Raw genomic sequence first — 26,670 nt, 5'->3', positions numbered from 1 at the left:
AATCGAATCACCCCTCACTCTTCTAAACTCCACAAGCCCAGACTGTCCAACCTTTCCTCACAAGACAACCTACTCATTCCAGTTATCAACCTAGTAAACCCCTTTTGAACCGCCTCCAATGCATTTACATCCTTCCTTAAATAAGGGGACCAAAACTGCACACAGTATTCGAGGTGCAGTCTCACCAATGCCCTGTATAACTGAAGCATAACATCCTTACTTTTATGTTCAATCCCTCTTGTAATAAAGGATAGCATTGAAGTTTCTCAACATCATACTATTTGCAACAGGCTCCTTGTTATTCACTACAAAAACAAAATTACCTAGAAAAACTCAGCAGGTCTGGCAGCATCGGTGGAGAAGAAAAGAGTTGACATTTCGAGTCCACATGACCCTTCAACAGAACTGAGTGTAGTTAGGAGAGGGGTGAAATATAAGCTGGTTTAAGGTGGGGGGCGGGGGGAGAGAAGTTGAGGGTGGGGTGGTTGTAGGGACAAGCGAGCAGTGATAGGAGCAGCTAATCAAAAGATGTCACAGACAAAAGGATCAAAGAGGTGTTGAAGGTGGTGATATTATCTAAGAAAAGTGCTAATTAAGAATGGATGGCAGGACACTCAAGGTACAGCTCTAGTGGGGGTGGGGTGGAAAGATTGACAAGGTATTAGTTGTAGATTTAAAAATAATGGAAATAGGTGGGAAAAGAAAAATCTATACAAATTATTGAAAAAAACAAAAGGGAGGGGGAAGAAACGGGGTGGGGATGGGGCGAGGGAGTTTAAGATCTAAAGTTGTTGAATTCAATATTCAGCCCGGAAGGCTGTAAAGTGCCTAGTCGGAAGATGAGGTGCAGTTCCTCCAGTTTGCGTTGGGCTTCACTGGAACAATGCAGCAAGCCAAGGACAGACATGTGGGCAAGAGAGCAGGGTGGAGTGTTAAAATGGCAAGTGACAGGGAGGTTTGGGTCTTTCTTGCGGACAGACCGCAGGTGTTCTGCAAAGCGGTCGCCCAGTTTGCGTTTGGTCTCTCCAATGTAGAGGAGACCGCATTGGGAGCAACGAATGCAGTAGACTAAGTTAGGGGAAATGCAAGTGAAATGCTGCTTCACTTGAAAGGAGTGTTTGGGCCCTTGGACGGTGAGGAGAGAGGAAGTGAAGGGGCAGGTGTTGCATCTTCTGTGTGGGCATGGGGAGGTGCCATAGGTGGGGGTTGAGGAGTAGGGGGTGATGGAGGAGTGGACCAGGGTGTCCTGGAGGGAACGATCCCTACGGAATGCCGCCGGGGGGGGTGAAGGGAAGATGTGTTTGGTGGTGGCATCATGCTGGAGTAGGCGGAAATGGCGGAGGATGATCCTTTGAATGCGGAGGCTGGTGGGGTGATAAGTGAGGACAAGGGGGACCCTATCATGTTTCTGGGAGGGAGGAGAAGGCGTGAGGGCGGATGCGCGGGAGATGGGCCGGACACGGTTGAGGGCGCTGTCAACGACCGTGGGTGGAAAACCTCGGTTAAAAAAGGACATGTCAGAGGAACTGTTTTTGAAGGTAGCATCATCGGAACAGATGCGACGGAGGCGAAGGAACTGAGAGAATGGGATGGAGTCCTTGCAGGAAGCGGGGTGTGAGGAGCTGTAGTCGAGGTAGCTGTGGGAGTCGGTAGGCTTGTAATGGATATTGGTGGACAGTCTATCATCAGAAATTGAGACAGAGAGGTCAAGGAAGGGAAGAGAAGTGTCAGAGATGGACCATGTGAAGATGATGGAGGGGTGGAGATTGGAAGCAAAATTAATAAATTTTTCCAGGTCCTGACGAGAGCATGAAGCAGCACCGAAGTAATCATCGATGTACCGGAGAAAGATTTGTGGGAGGGGGCCGGAGTTGGACTAGAACAAGGAATGTTCCACATACCCCATAAAGAGACAGGCATAGCTGGGGCCCATGCGGGTACCCATAGCCACACCTTTTATTTGGAGGAAGTGAGAGGAGTTAAAGGAAAAATTGTTCGGTGTGAGAACAAGTTCAGCCAGACGGAGGAGAGTAGTGGTGGATGGGGATTGTTCGGGCCTCTGTTCAAGGAAGAAGCTAAGGGCCCTCAGACCATCCTGGTGGGGGATGGAGGTGTAGAGGGATTGGACATCCATGGTGAAGAGGAAGCGGTTGGGGCCAGGGAACTGGAAATTGTTGATGTGACGTAAGGTGTCAGAGGAATCACGGATGTAGGTGGGAAGGGACTGGACAAGGGGAGAGAGAAGGGAGTCAAGATAACAAGAAATGAGTTCCGTGGGGCAGGAACCCACTTTTTTTCACTATTATTCAGTTATTCACTGTTGTAAATACATTTAAATTCTGAGGTTACATTCTCCAGCAGTATCAAGGGATTCATAATTGGCAATGAAGGGAGGAGAATGGAAATTATTCAGTGTTTTGGTCCTGATTCTATATGTTAACTATTTATATTAGTGAAGAAAGTTAGGAACCAAGCTCTATCGAAACAATTTTACTCAGACAATCTGACCATTCTACTCTCAGCTCCTCCAATTAATGGACTTCATACATTAGCTTAATATATTCAGTTGTGGATCGGAAGTATTTTCAGAAGGATTGATTGTGCTTGTGAGCCAATGAGCCGGTTGACAATTCTGAGAGAGTGAGCCATAGGCCCCATCAGGCTAAACATCTAAAGAGCTGCTAAGTATTCCCTCAACAAGTATCCTTCACTGGTAGGTCTACATTCTTCACCTAGTGCTTTTTCATCTTCCTTGGTCCCGATTGCAATGGACCAGCTGATGCTTAAAAAATGCTTCTGGTGGGTCCCACTCACAGCCCAGGTGGCACCGATGCCAGACGTAGGTATTGCTGGGGCTAAAGTCAGGATGTCTGATGGGATTCCTGGTTAGTCCAGCAAGCTCAGGTTCAGTCTTATACTGCTGTTGAGACACAGGGCCACAGTCAGGGGAAATTTTGCTGCTTCTTCCTCAAAACTTGCTGGCAAATCTCTGAAGGAGCGGAAATGTTGGTGGTTCCATTTCAACATCTTCCTCTGCCAAGCCTGTTTCAGAATTTAGCCCCAGCATTCTGTTCCATTTCTTACTCCTTCTCCAGTTCTCCAGGTCCAACCCCCAGGGGCCGTGATCTCCACTACGGTAGGGCAAGGAATCAGGTCCCAAATCCAACCCAGCCAGAACGGGGACCGAACCCCATGCTGTTGGCACCAATCTGATACACACCGGCTGTCCAAGGAGTCCAAGGTGCTGTGGCAACATGCACTTTTACATGCAGGTTGTAATCCAGAGCTATAAAAAGTGTTGTAGAGGCTCCAGCTTTCTTTCCATCACATGACTGACCAGGAATCTCTCCCGCTCTTACCACCTGCCATTGGTGTGTGTTGGAGGGATTTGCAAGTTGATAATCAACCTGTTTGACCGCTTTATGACTACACTGTCCTTGGCCATCAAGTTCTGGAGTGGGACTTGAAACCAGAACATCTGGTTCAGAGACAGGGATGCTACCCACTGCGCCCACAAAACCTCCTTACATTTCTTACAATGAAGTCATTTACTGCCCCTCGTTAGTTGCCCAGTGAAGATGCTTTTGGGGCTTCTTCATGAACCTCTCCAGTCCTTGTGTCTATTGGAAAATGGGGGAACATTTTGATACTCACACAGGCCTTATACCCATATTCGCGAACCGAGGAATGACACCTTTTTCAAAACTTGATTGGAGGGACTGAAATAGGGAATTGCATGAGGAATCGACGGGGATTTAGGTGGTGATGGTCAAGGACGTTGGAGAGGAGTGGGAGATTGGAGGTGGAGTAGTTCGCAAGAAGGAAGTGGTCAAGGTAGGGTGGGGATAGGGTTCCTGAACAGGTAGCTGGTATGGCAGGTGCATTATATTTCCAACTGACCTTATTTTAAAAATGATAGTTCCTCAAAATGGCCATTCCAGCCATTAAAATGCAGTAACCAAAAACATTTCAGTCAGCAGGTGAAAGTTTCTGATATTGTTACGATCCCCTGTAGAGGGAGCTTGCTTTTTAAAAAGAGATAAATTTCCCAGTAACCGACAAAGAACAAAATTTCATGTTTTAAGACTTTTACTGCAACAAACAAACTCAAATCAACATAGACTAAACATTACTTAACAAGCAAATTATACACCAAACTAAGAAAGTATTTTTGCATTAACTAACTAACGCAATTGTGATGAGTCTTCTAACCCCATTTGCTGTGTGCTGCACTTCTGAGATTTGCAGCAATATAGGAAGAGTTTCAGTATCTCCCAGCTCTCCAGGAGGTTCAATTCTCTCCGCCATGCTAGGTCAAACCTTACAGTATCTTTCAAAAATCGTTCCGCTCAGCCCAAGTTTTCCAGATTCAAGTTTCACCATTAAGGCCCACCTTGGTGACTCCCTGTTTCTTAAATCTTCAAAAGTCCCATCTGTTCTGTTCCCTTCCTTTTCTTTGAACAGAAAACAAACTCTCACCAACATCCTACTTCTACACAGAAGTATCTTCTTTGTCTCTCTGCTTCTCAAAAGCAGCTTTCCCTTTTCTGTGAGATTCTGTATAAAGGTGTCAAAACTGTCACCACATTTTAATGGGTTCCTGTTCGACCTTCTCTCCCCATGGCAACCAGATCACGTGGGCATATTTGCAGGTTGAGGTGTTCACTGAATTTTCTATTTTACCTTAAGTTAAAAGGGGACATTTTAAAACATAACCACCTTGTAAAGTCCTGCAATTCATAGCAATAGGCACATGATCCTGTCATTTGGATAATGGAGCCAGACTTAACAGTGCATCTTTAGGGAACTGGCATATGATTGCCATGCCAATAATAGATGCAGGCTGACCACACAGTGAGCAAGAGAGAGACTTCAATTTTTGTTAGGCAACAGGTGCAAAGGAAAACTGCTGCCAGATTGCATTGTTTGCGGGTGGCTGAGTCAGTAGAGACTGGGGATCAAACCTGGGACCTTGAGGTTTGTTTGGCTTAGCCACTGACTCACTACATCCTAGGAGGAGCTTCAATCATACATGCATTATAATTGATTTTCTACCAAAGCAAAATGCCCTATGGCAGTAATCGGATCATAAAGTACTGGAGCATTAACCAGAAAAAGCTGACTTTGCATGAGGCAGTTAAAACTGTTCATCAGTTTAATAAAAACTGTAGTTCCTCTTGCTTAACATTGTGGGCGGTGTTAGAGAAGGATGTTCATGAGTAATACTGCACGTCCTGAAAATGGTATGAAAAAAAGTGCATTTTTTATATTTTAAATGTCCAATGCTATCCTGGTTTTCTCTGCTGCTTTGGCTGGTAGATTCCTAGTTTACACTTTAAATCCATCACTCAGCAACTTACTCAAGTTTGCTACTGATCAGTGCAGGAACGCAGAACGAAGGGTCTTTCAACAACAAGAGTTTCCACCTTGCTTTGAGATTTGATCTTGTGCCAGTTTATCTTTTTAATAAAAACATCAGCTTATTAGTGATTTACATCGTCACATGGGTGGTCACAGCAAGGGGGATGCTTTGCAGCAAAATAGTTATAAAAATTATACTTTATAAGGACACTTCTGACAATGGTCAAAAGCCAAAATCACTCCTTTCTTTAGTGTGTTCCTATCTTCTCTCTCTTGTGATCCAGTGTATACCTGTGGTTCTCTCTCCTCCTGATCCCTTGTGTTTCGGGGGTCCTGTTTTGTTTCGCCACATTGTCCTGGGGCGTGTGGGTGTTTATGAGAATGAGTGAGCGAGTTACGTGTGCGTCTTTATATGAATGTGCCTGCATCTGTGCGAGACTGAAACTGGCAGTGTTCGACACTGGAAAAAGAAGGTAGAAATTCTGAGAGTTGGAGAGAACAAGTATGTCTAATGAATGTTGACAGCAATTCTTTAATTTCTTATGTTTCGAATTTTTATCTTGTTTATGAATCTTATTTTGATGATATAACTATTGTTCTTGGTAGCAGGTGCCACATGATTTTAATCATTGATTGAAAGTTGATCATCAAAATTCCATTAAGGGCTGCTTCTTTAACTCCAAGAGCACCATCATTAAATTTAAGGGTGGTGCAGGGAATCATAAAAATGACAGCACACCATGAGGCCATTTGGCACCTGGTGTCAGCGCTGATGCTAGCTTTCTTGGAGGCATACATTGAATCAGCATTCACCACACAGGCTGCCCAACCTTTCCCACAGCCTCAATATTATCTTCGAAAAGCCCAAAATCCAGCCAGTTCTCCCCTCACATAACTTCCCTATAAATTTTTGTATTTAAACTTTGCCACAGAGAGAGAGGGTACGCTTTCTCGAAGAGTACCTCGTTCACCAGCAGCTCTCCTTCCGATTATTCATCTTTGATTCCTTTACTCATCCTCAAGATCCCTTTGGGCAAGAGGGATTCCCAGAGGAATATCCCTCCTTGCAGCATACGATGTTTGAATGCATCATCAGAAAGATGAAAAATAGGGAAAAAAAAGCAATGGAAAATGTCGAAAAATAATTGTACCAAAGGGAAACCAAAATCCAAAGCTCATAACTTTACCGTCACTTGCAAAACCAGCCTTCATGGCCTGGAAGTCAATTTCAAATCTGCCTGTTCTTTCCAGGTGCGATTTATACAGGTACATCGCAAGGATGTTGCATTTCAGGCAAAACCACTTTCAAAGGGCTGACACAGGCACAACAGGCTGAATGGCCTCCTTCTGTGCTCTGAGATTCCACATTACTGCATTAATGGAAATGGACTTTGATGACAGACAGAACCATTTGATACTGATGTTGGATCTAACACTTGAAAACTGCTTCCTTACCCATCTTGATAAACTCAAAAGAAAACATATGACCAAGCTTGTATAAACAATTTACATTCATGACACAGGAATTTCCCAAGCAGGTTCATGATATATCACATGCACAGTACCTCCCTTAAGGATCAATGCTGCTACATGGATGGCGTGTGATAAATATGTCAGAATATTTCTCTAGTGGCATACGGAGCACAGTAATCCATCTGATTGAAATGTTCAAATCTTGAAATAAAATTATATTTGGCTCCTTGAGAACAGAAATTCTCTCTCAATTTAAAAAAAAACCCTATTCTCCCGTTAAAAGTATTCCTCTGATTAAAAAATATCAACACAAAACTAAAGGCTTTAACATGGACTTTTTCTGAAGGAATAATTCGCTTATAATTTGAAATATTTTTTGTTAGGTAGCTTCACAGATAACTGTTGATATTTAGGTCACAGAATGTTTGAACTGAATCTAGTCCCAGGCAAAAGTACAATTACCTAGTGTGAGCGTGACACATGTGACTCTACAGCTCAGGAGGTTAATACAATTTGGGAATTCCACTTCTGCTGGATTTTTAAAAAATATTTCATTCTTTGGGGCTGCCATCACTAACTCCAACCCTCACACCTCTCCCCACGAACCCAGCACATACTCCAACCCTCACACCTCTCCCCACGAACCCAGCACATACTCCAACCCTCAAACCTCTGCCCACGAACCCAGCACATACTCCAACCCTCACACATCTCCCCACGAACCCAGCACATACTCCAACCCTCACACCTCTCCCCACGAACCCAGCACATACTCCAACCCTCACACCTCTCCCCACGAGGCCATCACTAACTCCAACCCTCACACCTCTCCCCACGAACCCAGCACTAACTCCAACCCTCACACCTCTCCCCACGAACCCAGCACTAACTCCAACCCTCACACCTCTCCCCACGAACCCAGCACTAACTCCAACCCTCACACCTCTCCCCACGAACCCAGCACTAACTCCAACCCTCACACTTCTCCCCACGAACCCAGCACTAACTCCAGCCCTCACACCTCTCCCCACGAACCCAGCACTAACTCCAACCCTCACACCTCTCCCCACGAACCCAGCACATACTCCAACCCTCACACCTCTCCCCACGAACCCAGCACTAATTCCAACCCTCACACCTCTCCCCACGAACCCTGCACTAACTCCAACCCTCACACCTCTCCCCACGAACCCAGCACATACTCCAACCCTCACACCTCTCCCCACGAACCCAGCACTAACTCCAACCCTCACACCTCTCCCCACGAACCCAGCACTAACTCCAACCCTCACACCTCTCCCCACGAACCCAGCACTAACTCCAACCCTCACACCTCTCCCCACGAGGCATTAACTCCAACCCTCACACCTCTCCCCACGAACCCAGCACATACTCCAACCCTCACACCTCTCCCCACGAACCCAGCACATACTCCAACCCTCACACCTCTCCCCACGAACCCAGCACTAACTCCAACCCTCACACCTCTCCCCACGAACCCAGCACTAACTCCAACCCTCACACCTCTTCCCACGAACCCAGCACTAACTCCAACCCTCACACCTCTTCCCACGAACCCAGCACTAACTCCAACCCTCACACCTCTCCCCACGAACCCAGCACATACTCCAACCCTCACACCTCTTCCCACGAACCCAGCACATACTCCAACACTCACACCTCTCCCCACGAACCCAGCACTAACACCGACCCTCACACCTCTCCCCACGAGGCATTAACTCCAACCCTCACACCTCTCCCCACGATGATGCCACTGACTGTTCCAGCTCTCCACCACTATGCTAGTGCTTCTGTTGTGAAATAGCTAAGTGCAGAGGGAATTTTTTGGGACTTTTAAAAGCAGTGTTTTTAGTATTCATTTATTGGTGGATTTAGCAATACGAATTGTCGAAAGATTTGGAAGTCTTACACTCTTGCTTCTCTTACTCCCCAAGAAATCCACAGGCTCGGAATCTGGGATGTCATTGAGCAACATCCAGCTTTTGCGCTGTTTTCCAACATCACAAATTTTAAGTTGACAAATTCGCAAAATTGGAGGCACTTTGGTCATCCCTGTGTTAGTAAAGTGGGGCTGGATAGAATTCTATCCTTTACCAAGACTCCGCACCCCTTCAGACATACCAGCTTACAAACTGACATAGCTCCACTAAAGGCTGACGACTCAAAACACATTATACAATTGAAAAGTGCACTCAATAAAGCCCTATGACCAAAGCCACTGCTTCAAGGCAACATAATCAATTAAACCTTTTTTTATTACATGGGATTTTGGGATTTTTATTAGTGTTTTGGGATCTGCAGCTTGGGTTGTTTTAAAACTGAAAAAAGTGACATATGAAAAGAAATAGCTACAATGGGAGTGCAGTGGGACATGAAGCTTTCATAGCCTAAACTGCAGCTATATCCAATGTTCCATTAGAGGGGAAAACTTATAGACAAAAATGTACCTCTGCCACCTCCTTTAGCCCTGCATTCCAAGAAATCCCTCCACTCTTCTGACTCTGGCCTTCTTTTCCCACTCTTCCTTCATTGAAACTACAGCAGGAAAATCTTCAACTGGCCTCACACTTCAGAATACCTTTTTCTATTCCCTTCTGCCTGTTTCTTCTCACCGCTCCTTCAAAAGCTTCCTCAAAACTTGTCTCTTGGTTTTTGCTTCCAACTATCAGGCTGACCTCTTCCACCATAAGAACATAAGGAATAGGAACAGGAGTAGACCATTCAGCCCCTCGAGCCTGCTCCGCCATTCAATAAGATCATGGCTGATCGTCTCCTGTTTCGATTTCCACATTCCCATCGAACCCCAATAACCTTTGATTTCCTTGCCTAACAGGAATCTATCTACCTCTTATATATTAAATAGATTCAATGGCCCCACCTCCATCACCTTATGAGGCAGAGGATTCTAAAGTAACACAAACCTCAAGAGAAAAAAATTCTCCTCATCTCTGTCCTAAAAGAGCGACCCTTAATTTTAAAACAGTGTCCCCTAGCTCTGGACTCACCCACAAGAGGAAACATCCTTTCGATGTCTACCTTGTCAAGGCCATTCAGGATCTTGTATATTTCAATCAAGTCACCCCTCACCCTTCTAACCTCCAGTGGAAACAAGCCCAGTCTGTCCAACCTTTTCTCATAAGACATCCCGCTCATTCCAGGTATCAATCTAGTAAACCTTCTTTGAACCACCTCCAATGCATTTACATCCTTCCTTAAATAAGGAGACCAAAACTGCACACAGTATTCGAGGTGCAGTCTCATCAATGCCCTGTATAACTGAAGCATAACATCTTATGTTATGTTTAGCATATGTTCTTAAAACTGATGGCTCAGTGTGCATCATAACAGTAAGAAAAGTCACTAATTATTCTATTTTGGTGGCGTGGTCAAGGAATGACCGTTGGCCAGACACCAGGAAAACTGCTAAGTCTTCTTCGAATACAGGTTTGGGATCTTTGTAAACACCTGAAGAGGCAGGTGGAGCCTTGGTTTATGTTCCATCTGAAAGATAACAACCCTGTCAGTGCAGTACTCCTTAGGCTGACACTTCAGTGCAGTATATCGATGTGTTAAAGTCCATGGAGTGAGGCTTAAACCAACCAATAATTCAGGGGTAAGAGTGGTACCAACTGAGCTAAGGGTTTCAGGTACATGCGGAGGCATTGAGCAAAGTGTAAGTGTCAGACCCTGGTGACGGTTTTGACCATGAGGTCCCTTCCTCTCTCAGAGTTGTCTATCATTACTCAGTGTTGAAGGCTTCACGAGAAGCACTGGTATTGACTCGAAAGGTACCAGAGAGCAGCCTGTGCTCATGGAGCTGTACCCCAGAGTGACTCAGAACGTTTGGGGCAGGGAGGAGGACAAGTGGGAGTTTTGGGGGGGGGGCGGGGCGGGGTAGAAAAGCAACGTTAAAATGTCAGCAGCTTCCAGTCTGCCAGACTTCCTCCAAAGGGCATAATGGCTTTGAATTAATGAGACTAGGGAATGTGGTATTTATTTCTTTAATCACACTTCTCTGTTATTAGAAAAATAAAATGGAAAGCATCTGAACTGCCCTCGCCCTTTGCTGCTTCATGACCCACACACTGAGGCGCACATTAATTAAATGCATCTGTGGCGTCTGCCACATCAAGGCTCTTCCACAACGTATCTGGTAACATTAAACTGATTGGAAAAGCCTTTTCTTGCTCCTTTAATAACTGTTGCACTTCCCTTGCTAATCCTGATACTTAATCAATTAAACCTGGATGCTTAAAAACAATAACAATCGGGATGGACAACAAAAAAAATATGAAATTTAAAATCACGGGAGAAAAGTGGCACATTTGGAAAACTTTCCTGTGGCTGTTTGGAAGAGTTTCAAACACTAATTTCTGACCGAAGGGAGGGCATCACTCTTGCCGAACGCAGTTCTATAAACATTTAACGTCAACTGCAATTTGCCTCAGTATTAACTGTGGGTGCAGGAACCCGTTTCTGAAATTTGATCTGAATTGGTTCCAGCACTGAACTCAAATAGAAACAGAAACACAACCGCCAGGAAAACAGATGCTGTCAGAAAAAAAGGAAGGAAAACCCAGATGTAAATACTTAAAAAAAATTATTACACAGTGAATGCCAAACTTTTAGGAGGGGAGGTTTTATCTTATTTGCACTTTCCCTTCAAATTACCTTCTGCAAGGTGCTAACTGATACTGGGGTACAGGTTTGCCAATGTTGGCCCCACCTCTGGTAAGTCAACCAAATAGCCCTCCTTCCTGAGTGAGTGCAGACTGGGCATGTTGGTGGATCATGCAGTCAACTGTGGGTATCACACAGCAAGGCCAATCCTCTCATTGTCTTTAAGAGTCATACTGGCTCACCAGTGTTATGCTGCAGTTCTAACTCATCATGTAATATTCTCTTACCTGTAGGAACAAGTGGGAGCTCCAAGTAAAACGTGTATTGAAGACATCCCAGTGAGTTCACCTACCTATTACATATGCCTAGTTCCACATAGAATTACAGCACAGACTTGGGACCTGTGAAAAATGTACCTGCTTGAGAAAGTCTAAAATGGTAAATAGTTTCAGCAGATTGATGCTTTGGTGCTCTGTGGCAGGAAATGGGTTTATGGTATTCCCACATGAAGATTCTAAATCTTTGCCACGCTCTGAAGGAGGAGTGCTGCTGAGAAATGGGACTTGGCTGCAGAGAGTGAAAATTAGACGGAGTGTCACTCCACATTGCTGTCGGGCAACTCCTACTGGAAAAATAGGGTTATGAAATTCTTGAAAGGAGACTCCTTGTCTGGAATATTAATTGGGAAATGCCGTGTGTCCTAATGAGAAAGACCACCGGTAAATATTGCTGTGGCCAAAAGAATCGATTCCTGTAGCATTCTGAACACCAGTTGAGACACTCAAAAACCCATCTCAGGAAACCTCAAGGACCTCAAGGCCAGTACAACACAAATAAAAAGCCACTAACTTTGCAGCAGATCATACACTCAACAAAGCTACGCATGGAAGTGTGGGTAATTTTGACGGTGCAAAAATAGAAAGTGGACTTAAACAACCTGGGAGCTTTTTGTTTATTCATTCATAGGATGTGGGCGTCACTGGCTAGGTCAGCATTTATTGCCCATCCCTAATTGCCCTTGAGCAGGTGGTGGTGAGCTGCCATCTTGAACCGCTGCAGTCCGTGTGGTGTAGGTACACCCACAGTGCTGTTAGGGAGGGAGTTCCAGGCTTTTGACCCAGTGACAGGAAAGGGACGGCCGATATAGTTCCAAGTCAGGATGGTGAGTGGCTTGGAGGGGGACTTCCAGGTGCTGTTCCCATGTCCCTAGGCAGCAAGGGCTGCTCTTGGCCTTCTAGATGGTAGCAGTTGTGGGTTTGGAAGGTGCTGTCGAAGGAGCCTTGGTGAGTTTCTGCAGTGCATCTTGTAGTTGGTACACACTGCTCCCACTGTTCGTCGGTGGTGGAGGGAGCGAATGTTTGTGTATATGGTGCCAATCAAGGGGGCTGCTTTGTCGTGGGCGGTGTCAAGCTTCTTGAGTGTTATTGGAGCTGTACTCATCCAGGCAAGCGGAGAGTATTCCATCACACTCTTGACTTGTGCCTTGTAGATGGTGGACAGGCCTTGGGGAGTCAGGAGACGAGTTACTCGCTGCAGGATTCCTACACAACTTATTTCACATCTCTTTCAATTTTAATTTCCATTCAACCCAATGAGGCACAAGGGCCTCGATTTTAACTCGGGCCGGTGGGTGGTGAAGCGAGTTGGAAACTGACCTCCTGCTGCTGCAACCCAGGCTATTTTAACCCATGTTACAAGTCCATTGCTAGAATGGCCAGAGGTCGCCCACTGACACATGGCAGGTGGTGAGATCAGGATCTGAGGGCATCTGGCAGGGTTCTGCCATTTAGGTAGGAGGGGGGAGTACAGGGTAAAAGAGTGGGAACTTTTTATTGAGGTCGAAAGATTTCTGTTCCTCCCAGTCTCAGAAATAAAAGAATTCACCTTTGGTGGGATTCTTCTGGGCTGATCCTCCTCTGAACTGAAACAGCTTGGCATGGAAAGCCCCTTTTTGGGCCTGAGTTAAAATTGCAGTCACATCCTGACGATGTCACTGGAACCCCACATGCAAATGTGAAGGAGGACCATGGCACCCTTGGGTGAATGGGAATCCCCCCTGCTCAAGAGAGCAAGTTAAAATCCAGGTGGCCTTCCAACTGGTAAATAATCTGCCAATGTTAACCAGCCATTTACAAGGCACAATATGATGGAATACACTCCACTTGCCTGGGTGAGTGCAGCTCCAACAACACTCAAGAAGCTCGACACCATCCAGGACAAAGCAGCCCGCTTGATCAGGACCCCATCCACAAAATTCACTCCCTCCACCACCAACACACACTGGTAGCAGTGTGTACCATCTATAAGATGCACTGCAGGAACTCACCAAGGCTCCTTCAGGCATGCACTTTCCAAACCCACGACCACTACCATCTCGAAGGAGAAGGGCAGTAGATGCCTGGGAAAACCACCAACTACAAGTCCCCCTCCAAGTCACACACCATCCTAATTGGAAACTAAATTGCCGTTCCTTCACTGTCACTGGGTCAAAATCCTGGAACTCCCTTCCTAACAGCATTGTCAGTGTACCTAAAACACATGGACTGCAGTGGTTAAAGGTGACAGCTCACCACCACCTTATCAAGGGCAATTAGGGTTGGATAATAAAATGCTGGCCTAGCCAGCGACACCAACATCTCGGGGCGGGTTGGGTTAAAACCTTCCCTCAAGGCTTCATCTCATTCAAGAGATTCAGATGACAAATACATTTTTGTTAATCAACTCAATTACAAGAATGAATTACGCAACACTCATTTTTAAAATGTTATTTCATATCGTAATGGTGTTATTCTGCTGTCATGGGGTGAGTTTAAGGAGTGGGATCTGGGCTACTCTGATTGATCCAGGTCCATTGTGGTTGCATCTGTTTCACTCAAACTGGTTTGTACCAGAACCAAATGCTGCTGTACAATTTCTCGACCCCGTTACATCATGAAGTAATTACAGCAGTGTCTGTGCTTCAAGAGCAATGCATTGATTGTAAAAGCGCTTTGTATAAGACACTAGTTAGGCCTCATCTAGAGTACTGCGTCCAGTTCTGAGCGCCATGCTTGAGGAAGGATGTGAAAGCATTGGAGAGAGTACAGAGGAGATTCACAAGAATGATTCCAGGGGTGAAGAACTGTAGCTATGAGGATAAATTGTAGAGGTTGGGACTGTTTTCCCTGGAGAAAAGAAGGCTGAGAGGAGACCTGATAGAGGTATTCAAGATCCTGAGGGGTATGGACAGGGTAAATAGTGAGAAACTGTTCCCACTCAAGAGAGCACCAAGAACTAGAGGACACAGATTCAAAATAATTGGCAAAAAAGGAGTAAAAGTGATGTGAGGAAAAAAACTTTCACCCAGAGGGTGGTTGGAGTCTGGAATGAACTTCCTGAGAGGGTGATGGAGGCAGGTTCGATTGAGGTATTCAAAAGGAATTGGATTGCTACCTGAAAAGAGAGCATGTGCAAGGTTATGGGGATAAGGCAGAGGAGTGGGACTAGGTAGAATGCTCTTTCAGAGAGACAGTACAGATTCGATGGGCCGAATGGCCTCTTTCTGCACTGTAAAGATTTTGTGATTCTGGAACATCCTGAGCTTGTGAAAGGCTTTATACAAATGCAATTTTTTTTCTTTTTAAATCAACTGTTGGCGAGTCTAAACAATATTGCATCCCCTATAGTGAGCACGTTTGCCCCGCTGTCTGCCTGCTTACGAAAAACACCACCATGGTTGGCACTGGTGCAGGTTTGAAAACTGTTCTAAGCAGCTATGAAGGAAATTCAGTTCTCCTGCAGGGAACCCCACTCAAAGGGAGAATGGCAGAATTGTAGAGAGAGAGAGAAGAACCCAGCTCTGGTTCTCCAACACACATTCCCCACTTTGAGTGGGGTTCTCTCCAGGAGCAAGGCCTCGACAAGTGAGGCTCCACCTCATGATCTTTACAACAACAACTTGCATCTATATTGGGTCCTTAAGCTGGCAAAATGCCCCAAGCTGCTTCACAGGAGAGTCATTCAGGTAAAACTTCAGGTAGCACTGAGATAGGTGACCAAAAGCTCGGTCGAAGGAAAATCCTGAACATCTAAGTTTTAAAGATGAGTCCTAAAGGAGGAGATGAGATAGGGAGCCAGAGAGGTTTAGAGTGGGAATTCCAGAGCTTTGTATCTAGGCAATTGAAGGTATGACTGCCAGGGGTGGGGTGAAGGAAACTGAGCATTCACAGGAGGCTGGAGTTGGAGGAGTGCAGAGATCTGAGGCTGGGGAGGAGGTTATGGAGAAAGCAGGGGGTGGGGAGGCTGTAGGGAGCAGTGAAATTAGGAGGGCTTAAACCTTGGTTCCTCGCAGCCTTTGCCACTGGGTAAACCCCCGTGTTTATACTGCGAGCAGAACCACAGCCTGGCTTAGCGGCAAAGCTGTGAAAAAGATCACCCCACGAGGGGCAGACATGAAACACTGGAGACAACACCAGAATAAAATTTCAGTATTAACAATCCCTCTACTTTCACAAGTTGGTGGTACTGGTCTCCGATCCTTCCTGATGCAGGAGGTAGGCTCACATGTTTATTTTATAGAAATTAGGTAGGTGTATAACCAGACACAGATTGCTCGAGGGGAGAGAGCAAAGAAAAGAGAAAGGGACTGGAACAAGTGGATAGAAAAATGGGAATCAAAACAATCCTTAATCAGAAACTTGTGCGAGTGTGTGGCTAAAATTTGCTGCAAGCACAACTCATGGGAAGGGCTCCCCACAGACACACCACATCTGTAGCTGAATGGTGGTGAGAGGACTAAACGCTCATCTGATTCTGTTACTGAATCTACGTGGGACTTGGCTAACTATAATCTTTCTCCTGTTAAATTTTAAGACTGCTGTTTCATGTGTGAAAGAATTAAAACAGATACACAAAAGTTTGCGTTAGTTGTACGCTCAGGGTGATTGGTCGTTGTTGAAATCTGTGTGGATATAATTTTGCAAGTGAATAAAATTTGTGCTATGGAACACCTGTAGTCATGGCTTTGTGAAATTATAGTGTTCATAAGTTTAAAGTGGAACACATGCCTTCATTTTATTCACAGTCATGCTGCTGCTTGGGCTATAATTATCCAGCAGCTTGGATTGCTCAGGACGCCTGATTCAGATGGGGAATGAGGCTTTTCTTCAGTCTTCCCGATGGCTTAGCAAAAACTGGAAAATATAATTTAGGACGGAGCAATTGGTCCGAGTGTTGATTCTTGAGCTGTGCTGGATTACTTCCGCTCATTTGGTGGTGCAACTGTGTCAGTGCTGTTGGCCTCAGTGGCCTGGGTTAAACCTCAAGGTTAAAGCTATCAGGATTTTAAAATCAACTCTCAGGATGTGGTTGTGACTGGCAAACCCAGCATTTATTGCCCATTCCTAGGTGCCTGGCGAAGTGATGGCGCAGACTGATAAAATTGAACGGTTTGCTAGGCCACTTCAGAAAGCAGCCAAGTGCCAACCACAATGGCATGGAACTGGACTGATGTATAAGCCAGACTGGATAGAATCAGAGAATGGTAACAGCACAGAAGGAGGCCATTCAGCCCATTGTGTCGGTGCTGAATAAAGACACCAAATTTCCTTCCCTAAACCAGTTAGGTTATTTTATGACAAATCCAAGAGCTTCATGGTCACTTTTACAAACGCCAGCCTTTTATTCCCAGATTTCTTCACGCTGAATTCAAATTCTTGATCTGCCATGGTGGGATTTGAACTCTCATTCTCTGGTTACTGGTTCAGGAACATAAACACTGCACCATCGTAGCCATAATTGCCACTTCTGAAAGCTATCACAGCTGGACAACGCACACCTTTGGATGTTAGGCGAGGGCAGAACTGACTGCAACTGTGATGCCCTCTGCAGCAGAATAGGCTGCTGGGCCTCACTGTTTAGATTTAGTCATGAAGAATGGTCTCTGAGGTGCTGGGCTGCTGTGGACTGTATCCCAGCAGGAGCACAGGAGAAGAGGAGGGAGTAGTAGCTTGGAGTACACTGGCACCAAAATGGGTCAATATTTCCTGGCCCATTCGCTTTCACCCCGTCTCTCGCTCTCCACTGACCGGGAGCCAGACACCAATAGCAGCGCAGAGAACTGGCCCTGGGAGGGCAGCAGGGCAGATGTGGGTCACGGAAGGACTCAAGGGAAGGAAAGAGGAAGAGGAGCAGCCCCTCTGTTCTTCAGAAGAACGAAAACAAGTCTTTGTCTGCACAATCTACGGTTTGCTCTGTGCAGCTGACAATCTCCTGTCCGCTGTCAAGCACTATCTCCCTCGTCTTGGTGGAGCTGTTACTGGCAGGAAATTGCTGCTACCTCGAGCGTCAGTCTGTCCACGTGTGTCAGCGTGCATGCCTGACCTGTGGATCATCTCAGGTTTCACCTCTTAATCGTTTACATCTGTGTGGTGCAGCCAGCAACATGCTCTTTGATATCCAGCTGCAGAAAGGGTAATCTAACTCTTCCACAGAGACCTTCCTTAATGTGCAATGCTGCACACTGTTAAAGACCATTCAAAATGTTTCCTGGTTGATTCCTTACATTTTTTCCCCTCCCACCCCCAGTACCAGTCACTAAAATAAAAAACAAAGGCCACAGGATGATTGTCAGACACTTAACATCAACCAAAATGATTTGTGTCTGCAGATGGATTTTCCAAAGTGGGAGGTGGGGGAGAGATGAGGTCTACTGGTAGGTTCCTGATTTTCATGCAGCTGATTGATTTGGTTCAAATGTGCTGATGATTTAAACCACAATTTACTGTCCTTAACAAGGGATTGTTCATTGAGCAGCAGCTGTGTTTGACAAAATCAAATAAAGAGAAGGGTGACAAAACCACTGGAGGTTCAAACCAGGCTGGCTTATGAGAGTTAAATTGATTTTGTCACAGAGTGCTCACACAAATACAAAGTGCTTTAAACAAATCTATCTTGTTTCTGAGAGGCACTTTAATCCACAACAGCTGGTACCAATCCAGCTGAGATATTGTGCAGCGATGGAAAAGGGGTATTAGTCGGGGGGGGGTCTAACCATCATTTATTCTGTTTCGCCATTAGGGCATAGAGCCGGAATGACTGGGCAGCTTGTACAGTCCGTTGTTAAACTGGGCAGAACTGCAACCAAACTGAAGCAGCGATGTCAAGTAGAGTTCAGGGAGCATAAATAGAAACAAAAAGTACAGCACATAACCACAAGAAGTGTCGGCCTCTAGTAGCTGTATCATAAAATAATAACACAAGAAATAGGAGGAGTAGATCATATGCGCCATTGAGGCTGCTCTGCCATTCAATACGATCATGGCTGATCATAGGCTTCAACTCCATTTTCCTGCCCGTTCCCCATAATCCCTTAATCCCTGAGAGACGAAAAATCTGTCTACTCCAGCCTTAAATGGATTCAACGATGGGGCATCCACAGCCCTTAGGGTACAGAATTCCAAAAATTCACAACTCTAGGTGAAGTAATTTCTCCCCAGCTCAATTCTAAATGGTCGGCCCCCTTATCCTCAGACTGTGCCTATGCTTTAGATTCCCAGGCCAGCGGAAACAATCTCTGAGAGTCTACCATATCAAGCCCCTTCAGAATCTTCAATGTTTCAACAAGGTTGCCTCTCATTCTTCTAAACTCCCAGAGAACATATGCCCAATTAAATCAGCCACTCATCATTGGGCAACCGGCCTCCCTCTCCCATCCCAGGGACTAATTTATGAAGCTTGCTGTGCCTCCTCCAATGCAAGTATATCCTTTTCTTAAATATGGAGGCCAAAACTATACACAGTGCTCCAGATTCCAGATAACCTCCCTTTCCCAGAGTCTGAGTGAATTCCAGGATGAACTCCGTACTTGTGATTGGTCTGATACAGAGGGGGAGTACATCCTTGTCAAGTGTGAGTCAGCAGGGATAAAACTAACAAACTAGATGCTCCAAATGCCCAGTGCCCAATCAACAAATGCCAAACTCTGCAGCCACAACTGATCTGCTTTTGCGGCTGGGAAATTGGCCCAAATTTTAAAGGGGGTAGGGTCGGGGGCTGTTACAATGTGCTTGAGCCCCTGAAGGTCTGACCATCATCACCAGAACTGTGCTCACTGGCCCGTCCGAACCCAGACTGATCCACCAGCTGGTCAGTGGATGAGGCTGGTAGGATACTGGAGCTGGGGCGACAGGTAAGTGGTTGGGAGGAGAGGGGGGCGGGGGTGGGGGGCATGGTGTTGGGGGGTGTGGTGAGGTGGTCTTCAGATATCATCGGGGGAAAGGGTGGAAGGAAACTCAGGGTAAGGGAGGCCCCAAGTTTTCTTAGTAAGGCCCAGGTGAGCATCTTCACCACTCATGGTTCCATAAAGGAACCTAAAATCAAATGTAATTAGTTACCGGCCTGGGGGGCTTCTGGCCTGCGAATTCCCCCTATCTCCTTCCCCTGATAGGTCTGGCCTGATGGGGAAGCTGTCACTGTTCCCCAGCTTAGTCCTCTAGGGTCCTGCTGGTGTCCTGCTCACCTGTTCAAAAATAATTTTGGGATAAGATGGACAGGTAGTGGGATCAGAGGGGTTAAGTTACTCCCTGACAGTGGGAGTTAAAGTCGCAGCCTGTCCGTTAGGAATAGATAGAGATTACGTGACATGACATTTTAAAAAACGCCTACAAAAGGTCAACCTATCCGAAGAAACTTTAAGATGGGTGCACTCTGGGCTCTAAACTTCACACCACCACCACAATGAGGATGGGTGTGTCAGTCGCAAGTTCTGTTCAAATTTTCAATATAAATCTAATCTCTTTTAACTGGTCAACAATGAAAAGCCAAATGCCATGAATTATGAATCCTACAACTGGCCGGAAGCTTGTCCCCTATATTAACGGACACTGCAACACTGATGTGAGACACCCATGATTGAGGACTTCCCATCTGTAAACCATACTAGTGAAGTGGCTGGAGGATAAGAAAGCTCACTCCAAATGTAGATAACCTCAATGAATTTCAGCCATGACCATTAGTTAGCATTTTGCCGTATTAGATCTCTTTACTGCTGTCGAGCCCGGGGATGTTGAACAATCCTCAGCAAAGGGATTATAATGGAAGATTCACCTTTCAAATGATAAATCATTTCCTTTCAAACGCATTTGTTTTGAAGACGAGCCAGCAAATTGAGAAGAATGTTGTCGCTTATCGTGTATTTTTTGCTTGATATTTCCCTTAATTGGATAACGTGCAGAATTGAGCTTTATGAAAGAGAGACTTGCATTTATATAGCACTTTACATGACCACTGGACATCTCAAAGCACCTTGCAACCAATGAAGTTTTTTTTGACGTGTAGTTACGGTGGTGTTTATGGAACTACTGTAATTCGGTTTTTCTGTCAAGCAAAATCTAACAAAATGACTCCTAGAGACTCTTACGACCAGCACTCACATTTCAGCGTTAGGTTTGTTGTCCCAGCAAACGTTCATAACGGCCGAAGGCAAAGAAGGACACTTACAACCTGAAATCTATTTATCAGTGGATTTGCATTTTTCAAAAAGATACAACCTGATGTACTGTCACTTTCTTTATTCTTTCATGGGGATGTGGGTGTCACTGACAAGGCCAGCATTTGTTGCCCATTTGACCCTTGAACTGAGTTGCTTGCTAGGCCAGTCCACACTCCAGTGGATCTAGATCTGGAGTCACATTTGGCCAGACCATGTAAGGATAGCAGATTCCCTTCCCTAAAAGGCCTTAGTGAATCAGATGGATTTTACAACAATCAATGATAGCTGTCATGGTCATCATTACTGAGACTAGCTTTATATTCCAGATGTTTTTATTAATTTCCCCAGAGCATTAGCCTGGGCTTCTGGATTACTAGTCCAGCGACATTACCACTGTCTCCCCCAAAGGGATGTAGTTTGGAGGTTAAATTGCATTGACATATACAAAAGAGTAGAAGGGGGATGTGAATAATATGAATCTAGAGGCCAAATATTACAGAGGGAGCAATTTTTTGAGGATGTTACATGATTTGTTAAAAATAGTTTTCCAGCAGTTAAAATCGATTGTAAATCAGTAACTGGAACATGGAAAAGATCATTCATCCTGTAAACTATTATTGGCCCAGATCTTTCAGTCCCAATAGCAGTGAACATAAATGCTTGCTGCTACTGAGGATCACAATGGCATTGGAAGTTCCAGGGAGTTGACTCTTGGAACCCCAAACTTCAGTTCACCAAAAATGGCTCCCTGGGAGCCCTCCGCTGATTGTCCTGCTGGGACCGGTCAGTGCTTAAACTTGGGCTGTTTGCCTGGGACAAAGCTACTTTTTTTCCAAAATGATTTATCAGCGCTGTTCCAAGCAAATGTTGAGCCGGCTCGGACCAGCTCTTTAAATCAGGTCATCCTTGGTGTTGCTAAACCTGCCACTGGAATCCTCGATTCAACCCTCCCCTCCCTCACCCCACCCGCATCCCTGGTTCAATCCCCCCCCCCACTCCTCACATACCCAGCTCACCCCCCACCCCATCGACCCGCATCCTTCGCCCACCTCTCCCCCTTACTCAATTTCTCTGCTCTGAGTTCCGCCGATGTCAGAGCAGAGCTGGTGCTGCTGTTGGGGTTGGTAGTAGTGGGAGAGTTGCGGACGTGGGGTGACGGGACGCGAGTGAGTGGCACTGGCGATGAGGGGCTCGTGAGTGACACCAGAGAGGGGCGATAGGAGTGCACGGGTGGCGAGCAGCGCCAGGCAATGGAGGCAGGTGCAGGGGGAATGAAATGGGAGATGGGAAGACCGAGGATGAAGAATTAATTGAAAATTACGCTGGGAACATTGAGCTGAAGGCAGGTCCTTGAAGGGTGTGCCTTCAATTCATGACAACAAAGTGGGGGAGTGGGGGGGGCTTTGTTTTGATTCAACTACACCTCGCCACTAATCCTCACATTCTCCCTGACAATTACTCCATGCTCCAGCCAGGCCAGGAAATTCCCATTGCAGCCGATGAGAAAGGTAAAACCATAATTGAAAATGCAGTCAGCCGCGGCTTCACGGCTGACAGGCAGATCCAGGCCAGTGTGCTCCTTTTAAACATGCAACACTACAAATCTCAATACGTAGCATTACTGTTGCTCATATTAATAATGCAAAGCTTGTGACTGAAGTTGCTGCATAGTCATTGGCTCCTAGAGATGCCAGTGATTGACAGCGGTGGAAAGGGTGAAATAGTATTAAGGAAATTATTCCTGTTGCTGAAATTGACAGATCAAGGCAGTGACAACAGCAGTGAAGTTTACTGGGTCCAATTTCAGAAAATAGTCTTTTGAAGTGCTTAAATACAAGACAAGCACTCAATTTTGAATGCTTATTAAACCATATTATCTACCAGCGAGGGAGACAGCGCTCTGATATCAGTTAATCAGGCAGAACCACTGCAGCACCCCTGTTGCTTTTGAAGATACTAGTTGCCTTAAACCCCCTAATCCTTTGCCGCACAGATGTTACGAAAGACCCGCATGGTTTTAACCTAGTAAGCACAGCTGGGTAATTAATGCACCCTGTTTTTAGCACATTGGTTAACACATTTGTACTGACCTGCCTTTTAAACAGTCATTAACCCATTAATGACAACCTTATCCTACCTAGGGAAATGCATGTGTAATATCAGTAGAGTGAAAATATCATGGTATCTTTACTCTGTATGACACGCTATCACAACACTTGGTAAGTCAAGAAATTTCCCTCTAGGTTTTAAACACAAAGTACATCTTTTTCCCCACATGCATAGCTATTTCCCACTCCAGGCTGCCATGTTACGCAGAATAAACAACACACTCTTCCCTCCCCTACAAATTCCTCACATTCCCCGCACAAAACATTGTCCGCTTTGTCCTTCACCGCACTAACACAAATACCTAAAAATAGGACGGGTCAGGACTATCATCTTGTGCCAGTTGAGTCAAAACTTCAATATGCTAGCAATGATTTTCCAAAACGACTGATAGGTTTTATTATTGGCAATCTTAGTGGAGGAGTGGGGGGAATTAACTTCAGCATCACAACAATGAGAACGGTGATGTTAGCTTTGGAGTGTTCATCAGTAAAACCATTTTGATGGAATTTTCTGGTCAAGCCCTGGGCTATTGCTGTTTTAAAATTCTGACAAGCCCCTCTAGTAACAGAGTTCAGTTTATCAGTTCCAGGGCATTTCAGGGATTTTTCTTTGTAAAATTGCACAAATAAACGTGGAAATGGGTTTGCAATATTTAGCCCAAATGCTTCGCCCACTTCTGCAATACTCCTGCTATTTTAGTGGAGGCAGTTTTTCAAACGTTTTAATGTTTCCATTAGAATAGCAGACACTAACATGACATGAACTTGTTAAGGGTTCATGCGTCAACATTTCAGTTACATCTTTTATGTGTACAGATCTTATCTACATAGCTGCACTAGGGCAAGCTAGGCAAGCAGTGAGCGAGAATGGAATCTGGTGTTAGATTAAGAATGGTGGGAGGAGGCTCTTGTGGAGTATAAACACTGGAATGGACCTGCTGGGCCGATTGGTCTGTTTCAGTGCTGTAAATTCTAGGGGGGAGATGGTGGCATAGGTAACGGTAATGTTAGCGGTGGTAAGATTACAGTACTAGTCATCCAGAGGCCAGGGGCGAACGTTCTGGGGACATTGGTTCAAATCCTACCACAGCAGCTGGTGAAATTTAAATTCAATTACCGAATCTGGAATACAAAGCTCGTCTCAGTAACGGTGACCACGACAACGATCATGGATTTTTGTAAAGACCCATCTGGTCCACTAATATCCTTTAGGGAAGGAAATCTGCCCCCCGCCCCCTCACCTTACCTGGTCTGGCCTACATGTGGCTCCAGACCCACAACAACGTGGTTGATTCTTAACTGTCCTCTGCAATAGGCCAACAACATTCAGCTGAAGGGCAATTAGGATGCAACACCTGCTGGCCCTGCCAGCGACGCCCACATCCCATGAAAGAATATTCAAGACAAAGTATTAACATGTAGCAGTTTGCAGCACTGTGGCAGATATCCAAATAACAGAGCTGCCAGATGCAAGCCACTTCCTTCCCTGAGATGCACCCGCAGCAGCAAAGCCACATTCACAGGTTTCCGTTTCAGCTCCATTTTCAAACCAAAGACATGAACGTCGTTTGCCATCGCTGCTTCCTGCTTGACACTGGCCAGGTCACACTCTCCTGAGCGCCTTGAACAAACCCGCAACACCTCCCACAAGATGCTCATTATGACGAAAAGCAATGGCATTTTTGAAACATTTAGCGGCATGTATAATACTGCTTCCAAGGGGGAAGGAAGATCTGATTTTGTTGACCTGGCCTTGCAAGTGCACCGAGGGCATTTCCCTCTGTTGCTATTTCATGCAAAATTGCTAAGCCAACATATTTTCGAACGCTTTATGATCTCTCTCTAGAAGCAATGCTTGTGCAAAAGTTTGCCAGAAATGTTATGCTGCCACGAACTGACTGCGGGGGGACCTCCCTTCACAAGTCGAGTGTCCCTGAGTGTCCTTGTGGCCCAGTTTTCCATGGTTTGTTTCCAGTGCACGTCAGCCAGTTGAGAATCTGCGGTGTGCTGGTTGCAACGTTCTTCTGGCCATCGCACCACACTCGCTTTCTAATAATTAACGGAAGATTGAGCACGAGACTGTCAGAACCAAACCACTACTGCAGCATCTTTGTAGTGCAGGATCTTAACTGCCACTGACAGAGACGCTAGCTGAGGTCGGTTTACCCCACTTAGGCTGCAATTAGAAATCACCAACTGCAATTCTGGCAGACCGCACTGATCTCTTGTAGAGCTATCCAATTAGTCCCATTCCTCTGCTTGTTCCTCAAAGCCCCACAATGTCTTCTCTTTTCATTTTTTTTCTTCCCTTTGCTTTTTAAACAGAGGGGTGGATTCAAATGATGACTCCTATTTCTGAGGATGTTGAAAGTCTCGATCAGCGACACTCGTGTAATACATTCCAAGGGCCATGTGGAACAAAAGGCAGAGGCGGGTGGGGGGGCGGGGATGCTATTAATAGCCAGGGTTATTACAGCTTCTGTAAAAGAGCTTCACTGAATTAGAACTGTCCTGCATGCAGACATATTCCCCTCCTGCGGGGAAGTGCTTGGCCTCTGCAGTGACATGACTGGGACCAAGAATCCACCAGAGGGAGAATCCAGACCCCAGCATGCTGGCTGTCACTCCCTGAGGCAGCAGGTCTGAGAGTCACCCTAGCTAATGACTGGGTGGTGTTCTTCTGTCTGAAACTTACATTCAGGAAGGGGCGTCAACTGAGTTTATTTCTAGATTGTTAGGAGTTTGGAAACTTCTCTCTGCAGAATTCTTCCTTACGCCCCAACCTCGGGACAGCAAATGGGAGCATTTCTTATGTGCTCGAGAAAGGTAATAATGAAGGAAGATTGCCTGATTATTAGCTGTGCTTCATTTGCTACATGGGGCTGGCCGACCCCTCAGACTTGAGCCACTTTTATAATTTCCTGGGGCTTTTGCAGCGCTTCACTGTGTTAGCCCTCGCTGAAACAACGAGAAGGCAATTTCGTGAATTTGTTCCATTTTAAATCAATCCTCGCTCTGAGGCAGGGGCCTGGAGACTTGGGGAAGTGTGATTTAAGTGCCTATTTGGGATGATTATAGCAGAGATGTCCTTTCTGCCTAATTACACAGACTCAGTGCAATGCAGGATCACTTCAGAGAGAATCTTCAAAGCCTGCTCTCTTAACGTGGGAGCCTCTGCCAATGGAGAGGGTGAAGAAATACCTATTTACTTTCATGAGTTTCATATTCTATAAACTGCAAAATACAGACCCAGTCAATAACCCCCACCGCTGATTTTACACTTGCCTGGGGTGGTTCAGCCCAGAAAGCCTACATCTCAGTAAAATTTATAAAATTGCACACTTGGACCCTGTTTGCACCAATATGACATTTTCAGTCAATTCAGTTCAGTTCTCTCAGTAAAATAATCTCTTCATAATCTATCTTTGTCCATCAGATAGTAAAGGCATTTGCAAGATGAATGCAACAAATTCTTTTAAAGCTAATTTCATTGAGTGCCAACTTTGGCTTAGTGTTGGCAATCTCGCCCCATTCCAGAGACTTAAGCTCACAAACCAGGCAGATACTTCCATGCTGCACTGTTGAATGTGCTGTCTTTTGGATGAGATGAGATGTTTA

At 45.5% G+C, this 26,670-nt stretch overlaps 1 protein-coding gene across 7 annotated transcripts in view; it reads right to left on the bottom strand.

Annotated features, from left to right (window-relative positions):
* The window catches only part of qtgal (queuosine-tRNA galactosyltransferase), a 304,657-nt gene that overhangs the window by 183,891 nt on the left and 94,096 nt on the right, over window positions 1–26,670 (bottom strand). Inside the window, exon 1 of one of the 7 annotated variants that reach the window (XM_078570692.1) lies at window positions 22,266–22,399. The exons of the other annotated variants lie outside the window; for them this stretch is intronic. The gene's annotated coding sequence lies outside the window, so the exon portion shown is untranslated. Of the gene's footprint in view, window positions 1–22,265; window positions 22,400–26,670 lie in introns of those variants that run through there. 7 annotated transcript variants of the gene reach the window in all.

This window comes from Cetorhinus maximus, chromosome 24 (assembly GCF_964194155.1).
Source record: "Cetorhinus maximus chromosome 24, sCetMax3.hap1.1, whole genome shotgun sequence".
Classification (NCBI taxonomy): Eukaryota; Metazoa; Chordata; class Chondrichthyes; order Lamniformes; family Cetorhinidae; genus Cetorhinus; species Cetorhinus maximus.
Note: the sequence above shows the minus strand (reverse complement) of the source record. Positions and strands in the feature narration are given on the sequence as shown.